Below are 11,945 nucleotides of genomic sequence, written 5' to 3'. Positions count from 1 at the left end.
AAATAAATGAAACCGGAAGGAAGGAAGGAAGGAAGGAAGGAAGGAAGGAAGGAAGGAAGGAAGGAAGAAACTGCTGTCTCCATAAACATCTTTGGGTCAGGTCATGAGTCATGCCTCCTATTAAGCAACAGGCTCGTCTGTGCCATTAAATCATTCTAAAGCATATGAAAAGGTAGAAGATGTTTATTCCTACAAAATCATTTATTAAATTCAACTTTAACAGCAAGACCTGGAAGAGAGCATGCATAGAAAACTAATGCTAATGGGTACTGATATAAATATTTTATATAAGATACTGAAAAAAAGTAAAAAAACAAACAATAGGATTTATTTCCAAACTGTAAGATATGCTGACTAAACACTTAAAGAAACTGTAGAAGTGATGTAGAAATTGTAGAAATGTAAACACATCCGATGAGAACTGTTAGCAATTTTTAAGAGGGAATAACAAAGAAAGCATCTATACAATGTGACAGATGATTCTCTGGTTCTAATGTACAAGCAAGGATGTGTGAAAACTCACATTGTCAAACACAAGAACAGACAATAAACCTTGAATATGTATGCCATCAGTGAGCCAATGAACAAAACACAAGGCAAGACAGAAGCCTTCACAAACCCACAGACAGAACCTATTGGTCTGCCGTAGATGCTCAGAGGGCCGTCTTCACAGCAGACCGTGTGATGACATGGGTGCTCTTGTGACAGGGCTTAGCCTTGGATGTCACATTGTCAAAACTCAGGACTGTACATGTAAAGTGGGTGAAAGTTTCTGCCTGAAACATGTTTCAAAACCTCGACTTCTAAAAGAATCTGCATGCTTTCCCCTAGGAACCTCTATTCTAGGAACTGAACTTTAAAAAAGCTGGACATTTTTTCGATGAATTTACCTAGAAGAGGAAGTTTTTTAGACCATCGTGCAAGGAGATGGCAACCTTGGTGTCCTGTAATAGGATGTGGAGTAGAAGGCTGAAGAAAACTACGTCAGTCACCTATGCTAAGACTGGTGCTAGAGATGATCCACATAACAGTAACACATAACAGCCATTGTGAAGGAACGAAAGAGCACATGCACCATCTTCCCATCTTTGCCAATTATCACAAAATGGCTTTGTCTCTATCTATTATTTACTCTCACTCATTACCGTGAAAAAGGTCTGCAGCCTACAGGAGAAAGGATTTGTTGGATTGTGGCTTCACAGGGTGCTAGTCTAACATGGCAGGTAGGACAAAGCAGCGGGAGCTGGAGGTGGCTGCTTGTGCACATCACAGTAGACAGGAAGCAGAGAACTCAGGCTGGAATCAGCAGCAGTTATAATCTTCATAAAGCCTGTGATGTGTCCTCCATGTGTCCTGAGGTTCCACAACTTCCCCAATAGTGCTGTTACCTGGGGTTAAGTTTTCAGACCCATGCGGATGGGGGACTTTTCGGTCTCAAACCACAACACTGTATCATTTGCATGTGGCACAGTAACCACAATGATAATAGAGGTCAGGCCTGTATCACAATGGATAGTGGAGGGTGGACATGTTACACGAAGTAAAACCACCCAGCTCATTTCGATACAATGAAGGCAGTTTGTATAAAACACTGGCGCAGAGACCACCTAGACTGAGGGTGTAGGGTGTGCCGGTTCCTTTCATTCCGAAGCTCTCTTTTCTGCCCACCATGAAGGAGGAGGCTAACACAGTCCCTAAAGCGTGTCTGGGCTGTCCGAGCTGCAGCCCGGATTTCAACTGTCCCCTGGCAGCAGCTCCAGTACATTAGCGCTTTTGCATTCTAAATGATGCCACTGATGTCCGGAAATCATTCTCTTTGCTCATCCAACCCACCGAGGCATCTCCGGTTTCTCAGTAATTACAGAGGCTAAGTGCAGACTTCACCTCGGGCTACAGTCTCATTAATTTGCCAACTCTTGCGACTTTCACACAGACATCGGGAGACGTCTCTTGATTTGGAACCAGACTCTGTTCTGATTTTTAATTATTTTCTATCCTTCTATACACTGGGGGCTCCAGGCAAATCTCCTGCTTGTGAGCCCACTGTGGGGTCAATCTTTTTTTTTTTTAAATGAAATATTTTCAAGGAGGGAAATTAACCCCAGGTATTTATTGTCACAGCAAGCCATAGATGCTCAGTAAGAACTTTCAGGGGAAAATAAAGCAGATTCAACTGTCCCGTGCCCAAAGAGATACATGAAGGGAAAGGAGCTGCTGTCCTGCTTCTATTGAAGTCCACCCCACCTTGACGAGTTAGCATCTTCTCGTGGATGCTGAAGAGGGAGCTCAGAGCCTTATGCAGGCCTGGTGGGCACTGTAGCACCGGGGTGCATTCTGGCCTGTGTGGATGATTCTTGTTGGTTCTAGCTTGTTTGAGTAGTTCTGACTTTCACATCCGGGCTCTTCTACGAGAGAGAAACCTCTTCCCCAAAATTAACTGCATGTATCCTACCTGGCAGGCTGGCTGCCTGGGCTTGGTACTTGAGAGCAGATGTTAACTGTTCTGTGTTGAAGGTAGAGTGAAATGCTGGCTAACAGATTCACACCTAGCTGTAGGAACTCAAATGTCGGCTTTATTTGACAATCAGGGAAGTCATTTAGCGTCTCTGGACATCAGTGTTTTCATCTGTAGGATGAGAACAATAGTAACAGCAATGGCCATTTCATATGGCCGTGGTGAGATTTAAGAGGAGCTGCGTCATTGAACGCACTCCTCAGTGCTGAGGGCATCAGGTTCTTATGCAGACCATCTGTCCAAAGTGATTCTTTAGACAATTGAGAGTTATTGGCTGGAGGGTGTGAGCGTGGGTGATCAGGGTTTTTTTTTTTTTTTTTTTTTTTTTTTTTTTTTTTTTTTTTTTTTTTTTTTTCAACACGTATGGGAGGGACTGTCTTCACACTGGCCCCCAGAGGAAGGGTACATAGGATGTCACACACTGGTCATTTACAGGTGATTCTTTTGCTTTGGGGGTCACAGTTGGGTACTGCTCCACCCACCCACTCAAGCCCCACAAGTTTCATTTCTGGTATTTGTACTCAGTGGCAATGCCTGTGAGCCCTGGTCACACTGCTTCAGCCCAGAGGACTGCGTGCGGCTTGAGCAGCTACAAGGATGTGGCTGGGGAGCTCAGGGGAAAACCCAGAACACAGAAGTTACGGCTGTTGAAAGTGAACCTTTTTTTTTTTTTTTTTTTATTTCCAGGGCTCAAACACTGTTCTTCTTCAGCCTATGAAAGCCTGTGTGCTCTGGGTGAAGAAGGAAGAGAGGTCTGACTAGGGCACTTGGTTTCATGAACCTCTTTAAGTGGAAAACATTCCATTTCCACTGAGGACATTAGCGGAGAACTCTCCTTTAGTAGCTAATAAATAGGTTGAGCCTGCATAGTACATGTGCTCTTAATTTCATTGTGGTTTAAATGCCTTAATTGTAGCATCTAAGGCCTGAAAGAAAGAAATGTTTTCATAGACTACCACCTCCACACATCTTAGAAACAAAGGAATTCATTACCATGTCAGGACCCAAACCTTGTCTTGATTTAAACCAGCGAATTTTATACATACCACCCACTAATTCTTAACCCCTGAAGAGTAGCTCTAGGTTGCTCAAGGTCATATGAATACTTTCCCTAACAACGCAAACCCTGTATTTTCCTCTGCATGAACTGTACATGTTCACCGAAGTAAAAAAGTAATGTCGAAACTACAAAACAGAAACTCCAGGGGTGAGATTCTGAGGCTGAGGGAGGGAGAAGAGAAAAACTGACAAATATTCATCACCGAACCCCCCCCAAAAAAAAATGCTGTCTCTGCCTGACAAAGGGACACAGTGGAGAAAAAAAATAGTTCAGGCCAAGGCACACGAAACATATATTTTAAAATATAGGTCAATGCATTGATCAGCCAGCATTCTTAGGACTTATCTATATATCTGGTTTATATGATAAACCAGAGAAGATTGTTGATTTGAAGAACTAACAATGCAGAGAGAAGCACTCTGTGGTGAGGCTGAGCAGAGAAAGTATCTGGCCCTTGGCTGTTCATTTATTGAGATAGAATTAGTAGTTTCATATTTATGGATGTGAACATGATTCTCAAGCAAGCTGTTTGCCAGGGATAGGGATATACCATTGTCTTTCAATATTTAGATAAAAATTAATTAGGTGTACAAAGGCTATAATTGTTTCCTTTTAGTCTGTATTAAGACTGGCCTCTCTTGGGGCTGGAAAGATGGCTCGGCAGTTAAGAGCACTGGCTGCTCTTCCAGAGGACCCAGGTTCAATTCCTAGCACCTTCATGACAGCTCACAACTGTCTGCAACTCCTGTCCCAGGGGATGCAGTGCCCTCACATAGACATATATGCAGGTAAACACTAATGTAGATAAAATAAAAAATAAATTATTTAAAAAAATAATGGCCTCTCTGTCTGTCTGTCTCTTCTGTCTCTGTCTCTGTGTTATGGATGTATCTTTCAGTCTTGTACTAAAAAGATTTGAGGTCATCTATTTGGATATAAAGTAAAAAAAAAATAACAAGGGTATATGAAACGGGAAGAATTCACAACAACAACAACACAAAAACTCCCACAGATCCTAATATTTACACAGAGTGATCTTCAACTTCATCTCTAGCTAAAGGGACAATCCGATCCATGTCTTCATCCAACTTGGAGAAGTTAAAAACAGAACAGAACAAAAAAAAAAACCTCTTTATGAGAATCAGTGCTTTTGAAGAAATCGAGACCAATGGAAATTTCCCCAGAGGATTATCATGGAGAGCATACTTGGAAGATAATAAAACACATGCCTCATAGTATTACTACAGTAGACACAGCCAACCTTTACAAGAAACTGAACATCTAGAGGATGACTTTGTTGACGTCTTGAGTAGCATTTAAGAATACCAGGGCTCTAATATCTTGGGTGTTGAGTAACATTCCATGTGGGTGGAATAACCCATAAATGGATTGATGGGTGATCCAATGCCATGCCTCCAGTCTTATATTTATATATTTTCCAGATTAAATTCAACAGATAAACCAAGTCCTAAGAATATGAAAGCCTCCTTTGTCTGAGGGAGATACCATATCAACATATTCAAACTCTTACCCTTTTTGCATGCATCTTCCTTGGAGAGATGGGAAGTGCTCTGTCTTCACACTGGGGTGGAAGAGGCTACGCTGACCTAGTTAACTGGCCGGAGAGAGAAATCCCAAGAGGAATCCATTGCCAGCTCTGTACTTCTAATGTAATAGACACACTTGTCCTCTCCTACTTGACCTATATTGGGTATTAATTAGGGTAATTCGTTCTTAACCAATTGTGTTCCAAGTGACTTTGCTTTGCTCTGCTCTTTCCCTGCCATCCGCCCAGGGCCCTGTTTCAACCGATGCACATTTTTCCTTTCCCGACTCAGACTTCAAGGCTCACTCCACGGAGACCTATGTTGCACCCTGTCTGGGCAGTTGTACTTTTTGTTCCTAAATACTCATTGTGAGAACGTACTTGCTCGTGATGTTTTTTCTGCTTGGATGTTCCATCCTCTCCCTGTATCTACCAGATAAGATGAAATTTAATTCATCTTTCGAGGCTTCCTTACAGCTCTCTCCTGTCTCACAGGAAGGATTCATTGTTCCCTCTGCACACCACTCTCACTGCAGTCTTCACACAAAGTGTCCCTTGGCACGGAGTGGTGCCAGTCTATCTTCTGAACCTGCTGTGCCCAGCACAATGTTCAACACCCTTCAGATGATCTGCCCATCGTGAGACGGCTAAGAGCTTTCTGTGCAGAAGCCAAGTTAGGTCTTGGGCAAGATTCACTGCTTTTAAATTATAGGGACTTGAAAAGAAGTTATATTTGAAGGGGATTAAACTGGGCAGACCCCTTAGCCTTTCGAGAACAACACTGGCCTGGCCGGGGGCCCTGAAGCACACGCAGCAGGGATTTAGTAAGGACATATTGAGTCCATGTGGGTCTTAGACAAGGTGAACACAGCTCGATGACAACAGGATGGGGCAGGAGGCTGGGGGAGTCCAGTCAGCAGGTGACAGACATATACAGGGATCAGACGTCCCATGAAAAGTAAAGGAAGTTCAGGAGGGGTAAGAGATGACAACCCAGAAGGGCAAGGTCTCCATTATGTTTTTGGCTGGACTTGGGGAGCTCAATTGTATCTCCAGAGTGGCAAAGCAAGAAGTCAGCCTTCCACTCCTAGAGCAGATGTCTCTGGGGGCGATGCTGAGGCAGAAACAGTTAAAACAACCCAGGAGCCAGTCAGCCTGACTCTCGTAGACATGGATTTCAGTCAAGAACCTTCAGGTTCTCAGCAACTCCCGGAGTTCGGCTCTGTCCTGACACTGGTTAGGTGCTTGCAGCTGGAGGCCAAGTCAGGTGCACTCTGATTTGGGGACAAGATGGCAGGTATGCCAAACAGGGCAGACTGGTAACGCTAGCAAGAAAACTTCAACCAGTGTCAATCCGAGTAACCAGCTCTGGGCTTCCTGGGAAAGGCTTCTTAACAGTGACATCTAGGGGCAAGAGCCTTTAGGGACTCTGCTCAAACTTTTCTCTGCACAAACGAGTAGTGTTTGGCTCTCCAGATGACCAGTTTTGGCTAACACATTTCCTCAGTGCTGCAGTGTGCAAAGACCACCTTCCTCTCCATAGATCTGACGGTAAGAGATCAAGTTGCTCATGTTCGTAAATGAACTTGTATTGAACATGCCCTATAGGGTTGTATCCCACATCCTGATCTCTGGGTGTAGATGGTTGCTTCACTTCACACACACACACACACACACACACACACACGCATGCACACACACATACACGCACGCATGCACACACGCACACATACACGCACGCATGCACGCACACACACATACACGCACGCACACATACACGCACACACACGCAAGCACGCACATGGCACACAGAGGCACACACACAACAGATATGCACACATGCACACACATATGCACACTCATACACATACGCACAGGATCTTAGTAAATAGTCCAGATAGTCTAGGCTGACCTCAACGCTATTATTCTTTTGCTCCAACCACCCATGTCTATTTCTTACGTTAAGTTTTTAGTTTTTAGGGTTTTTTTTTTTTTTTGGTTTGTTTTTGTTGTTGTTGTTGCTGTTTTTCGAGACAGGGTTTCTCTATGTAGCCCTGGCTGTCCTGGAACTTGGTTTGTAGACCAGGCTGGCCTTAGACTCACTGAGATCCGTCTGCCTCTGCTTCTGTAGTGCTGGGATTAAAGGCGTGGGCCACCACTGCCAAGTTCTTACCTTAAATTTAAAGCAATTTCTTACTTACCCACAACCTTTGAGAAGATAAATATGAATGATTGGAAAACCTTGAAATGTTGGCAGTATTGTCTCTGGAAGATGGGCTGAGGGTTAGATGTCTGATATTTAAAAGAAAATTGCTTTTAGGTGGCATGGTGGTTCATGCCTTTAGTTCAACACTTGGGAGACAGAGGCAGGCATAGCTCTGCAAATTTGATGACAGCCTGGTCTACACAGTGAGACTTTGTCTCAAAAAAACAAAAGAATAAACCTAAAGATTTTTTTTGGCTTTTATTTTTAACGAAAAATTACTGCTTATAAAAAAGCCAATCCAATTCCTATTAAAATAAACAGGAATTCAAGTATTATTTGCCTTTGATTTTGTATGTTCTATATGTTTATAGCTATTTGCTGAAATTTGAAATATAGTGATATCGAGGCAGGATAGAAAGAGAGAACAAATTACAAGGATGTGGGAACAAACAGGTGGTTCTCACCCAGAGTCTGAGTGACACCTCTCCCTAAATGCCAAACAGGAATTGCAGCACAATTAATACTTGCTGTGAACGGTGCTGGCTTCCAGGCAGTGTTCTTTTCATACACAGACATGTTATGTTTAAAAAACAAGGATCCAGGCTGGAGACTCAGTACATGGAGCTGGATTTAGCCTTGTTACTATACCAATGTTTTCTGGGAATTTTAAACAAGACTGTTGATTTTGTTTACAGTGAAGATGTCTTACCTTCCTGCACCCCGTGATCTAGAGTCTAGATTCTAGACTTGTTCTTTACCCATTGTCTCACACAGTTCAGGAGTCATCCTGTGACCCGAGGTACCATAGCAGCCTTAGAACCACCTCTCTCTCTCTCTCTCTCTCTCTCTCTCTCTCTCTCTCTCTCTCACACACACACACACACACACACACACACACACACATATATGCACATATTCAAGTCATCAATTTGAAAGCTGAGGCTGGTAGATTTCTGTGAGTTTGAGACTAGCCTGGCCTATAGGTCCAGACCCCCCTCTCTCTCTCTCTCNCTTTGTGGGAGCCTAGGCAGTTTGGATGCTCACCTTACTAGACCTGGATGGAGGTGGGTGGTCCTTGGACTTCCCACAGGGCAGGGAACCCTGGTGTTTCTTATTTTTTATCATGGAAACTAAACCTCTCTGTCTCTCTCTCTCTCTCTCTCTCTCTCTCTCTCTCTCTCACACACACACACACACACACACACACACACACACATATATGCACATATTATATATGTATATACTTATGAAGACAATGAAGCTCAGCTCTTAGAGACCCACACCTGTGCTCAGGGATATGTCTTCCTTTCTCTACAGGTCCTTTCTTTTTCTTAATGGCCATACTTAAAATCTATATTAAAATATCTTTAATAAACTTCAGCTCTGTTTCATACTCGCTTGTCCTCAAAATACCTTGTGCAGTGAAGCCAAGAGCTGCTTTTGTCTGAGCTGCAGCATCTGAACGACGGAAGGAGTGCCAGAGAGATGGCTAAGTGCGTGAAGGTGCTGCCCGGCAAGCCTGGAGACCTGACTTTGATCCCCAAACCCACGTAACGGTGGCAGGACAGAACTGATCCCATGTGCTGTCCTCAGAACTCCACGCATGCTGTGACGTGGACACACACAACAATAATGAAATAAAATAGCATTTAAGGATTAAGGCAACTCCTTAAGCTGGTCTTCAGCACAACACCCCACTCTGTCCTTGCACGGCTGTCAATCTGAAACAAGTCACCAATGTGATAAAAAACCATTTCCTTGTTTAGAAAATATCTGTTCAGTCAAAGAGAGATGGAAATTGTCATCATTAAAACACATTGAACCCCCGCCTGCGGGAGGCTACCCCGAAGGCTCAAATGGTGAGCCTCAGTTTTCTGTCCCTGCCTAATCACAGCTTTTTCCTAATGCCGCCCCCCAACTCCGGAAGTAACTGATGGATATGAGCCCAGGCTATGCCAGCTGCTTTGGAGAGAGGAGTGTGGGACTCAGCACAGCCATCCTCTTTGTTCCCCATTGCTCTCCCCAGTCCCATGGGCTCACATGTTTATGTTGTAAATAGAGAAGCCTCACCTCACTTTTAACAAAAAGTGGGTCAGCTTTTTTTTCTACCCTACTTAACAAGTTATTCATCATGTGGTCAAAACTAGCAAGGGGACTTTTAGTTCAAAATGCAAATGTGTACGCTTCCTAGTTTGATTAAACACGATAGCTTTCTTACGCCAGACTCTGAGACACAGCTGAGAACTTTTACAATAACAAGCACAAATAAAGAAACACGAGCCCTGAATTATCAGTGTGAATAAAAAGAAAGGAAGAAAAGTAAAGAAAGAAAAGCAGCTGGGCAGTGGCGCACACCTTTAATCCCAGAACTCGGGAGTCAGAGGCAGGTGGATCTCTATGAGTTGGAGGCCAGCCTGGTCTACAAGAGCTAGTTCCAGGACAGGCTCCAAAGCCACAGAGAAACCCTGTCTCAAAAGAAAGAAAGAAGAAAAGCAAAAGAATTTGCCGAAGTCCAGCGTTAAAGATAAAGCTCAGCTGCCCATCTTTGTGGAGATCTGGAAATTCTGCATGTGTATAATTCCCTGTATCAGAGGTCGGCTTTCTCTTGCTATGAGTGAAGAGGGTGAATGGGGGCAAGGGATGAAGACAGGTAGAGGTGGGGATTCAACTCTCCCTTAACCTTAACAGGCTGCTTTGTTGTGTTTCATATATTGTCTGGACGTCATTTCAAAAACAGTGTCTTAAGCATTTCCAAAGTGTGAAGATTTGCCTGATGTCAACCAATGGTGATGGAGTCTTGCCGCGTCTAGGATTTTGCTGCACTAATGCTGAGCAGCGAGCTCTGAGATCGTTGCTGCACCCACAGAGTCATGGGACTGATGGTCTTGGTCTGGAACCGTCAGAACTGTGAGCTACATAAAAGGTTTCTCTTTATAACACTAACTCACTAAATTGTACCTTGGAAAACCATAAGTAGATCATATTCCTTCTTTACAGATGAAGAAAGCAAGGCTCTAAAGGAATGAGTGACTGTCATGCTGGACACAGTTGGGAAGCATACTCAAGTGTGCCTGACACAAAGGTTACCCTTTGATACCTGTGTTGTGCTCGTTTTGTAGGTAATAATCACAGGTGTGAAAATGCTGACCAGTCTTCTAAACACAGATGTGTAGACTACAGCACAATCCACAGAAGTGTGCTTCGGGTGATACAAACTATATAGATACCATGTGACTGAGGGGGTAGGGGCTAAGGGCTTAAGAAAGATGCTTCATATTTCACAAAGGATGAAGAAATGTTCTTAGACCAAAGAGCACAGGCTTGAGAAACTTCCCATTCAGGTATTGCATTGAGTAAATTTTGCTGGGAGGGACAGGGAGCTTCTCTTGGCTTCCTCATTATAAAAATGTTTTCATCGCAAATGTTTTTAAACTGGAAAAAAAAAAGCTGCGACAGAAGCAATAAGAAAGCCAAAGGGAGAACTGCTGGGGTCTGGGGGAGTCACATGACCTCTGTGTGGGTTCATAAACACATCAGCAGCAGCTGGACAGAGGGGCAGACTCCTAGGGACATCACTCACTGGCAAAAGGTAGCGGCTGTGATTCTATAGGAAAGAAGATACCCACGACTAAAGCGAAATCCCAGGCATTTGTTTGATGCTCTGAGCTGCTATTTGCTGTTGCCATGTCCTGTACAAAGCTCCAAGAGGGCAAAACTTAGTGCCTTCTCTTCTTTAAATAGCGGAATACTTCCAGCCGCCTCCTGAAACATGCCCAGTTCCTGGAAACTGTTTGAAACCCAGCTGACTGTATGCAGAAAAGCGCATGCCCACACTCCTAAACTATCTGACTGGAGAGGGTGTGTGTCATCATTACCAACCAGACAACCAGCCAGTAGATCAAGGGCCCCAGTTTCAGCAGGCACAGGTGAGTAGTTGTTCCCCTGCAGTTAAGGCTCACGGCATCGCCCAAGAGTCATGCTGGACCCTAAGGAAACCTTAAGAAAAAGCCTTGTCCCTAGGATGTGGAGTCCAAATCAAACTACTGTGAAGACACATTAGGAAGCTGGCTATGTGAAGACCACCCAAGGCAAAGGAACTTCTTAAGCCGTCACTCGAGGTTTCTGTTTTGTGTTTGCATTGTTATAGAATAGATGTACTTACAACTTTTCTGAATTGTGTTTTTTCACAGTTATTAAATTTGTATGTATAACATGCTCTCATTGTGTGTTTGAGATATGAACACTCTCAAGTAGACTCCTGTGGGGGCTTCATTGCAGGCAGATGGAACCAGAGCTCACTGGAGAATGTGTGGTCATGCTGTCAATGAGAAAGGGACTACCCTTCATACAACAAAACCAGTACGTGCTACAAGAATCCCCTGTTGGTAATCTGATAAATGCACACACGGTAGCAAAAACCAAGTGAAGTTCATGCTTGTTTGTGAGCCCTGAAACATACTTGAAGTTTGAGTGTTCTAATAGTCTCGAATAGCTCAATCTCCATGGCTGTATTTTCTTGAATCTGTCCTCACACCAGCCCCACCCAGGGCCATCCCTTATGGGATGGGATATTTTTGCTTGCTGTTTGGGTTAAGTGAGCAGGTCCCTGAAAGCATTG

The 11,945-nt window shown here is 43.7% G+C and overlaps 2 protein-coding genes across 4 annotated transcripts in view; both read right to left on the bottom strand.

The window, feature by feature from the left end:
- Prkar2b (protein kinase cAMP-dependent type II regulatory subunit beta) overlaps positions 1-11,945 on the bottom strand; it is a 710,703-nt gene that overhangs the window by 184,058 nt on the left and 514,700 nt on the right. The window lies entirely within an intron of this gene.
- The window catches only part of Pik3cg (phosphatidylinositol-4,5-bisphosphate 3-kinase catalytic subunit gamma), a 34,375-nt gene that overhangs the window by 5,589 nt on the left and 16,841 nt on the right, over positions 1-11,945 (bottom strand). The window lies entirely within an intron of this gene.

Source organism: Alexandromys fortis, unplaced genomic scaffold (assembly GCF_014885135.2).
Source record: "Alexandromys fortis isolate MF-2015 unplaced genomic scaffold, M_Fortis_MF-2015_v1.1 scaffold_201, whole genome shotgun sequence".
Taxonomy (NCBI): Eukaryota; Metazoa; Chordata; class Mammalia; order Rodentia; family Cricetidae; genus Alexandromys; species Alexandromys fortis.
This window is presented reverse-complemented; position numbering and strand designations above follow the sequence as displayed.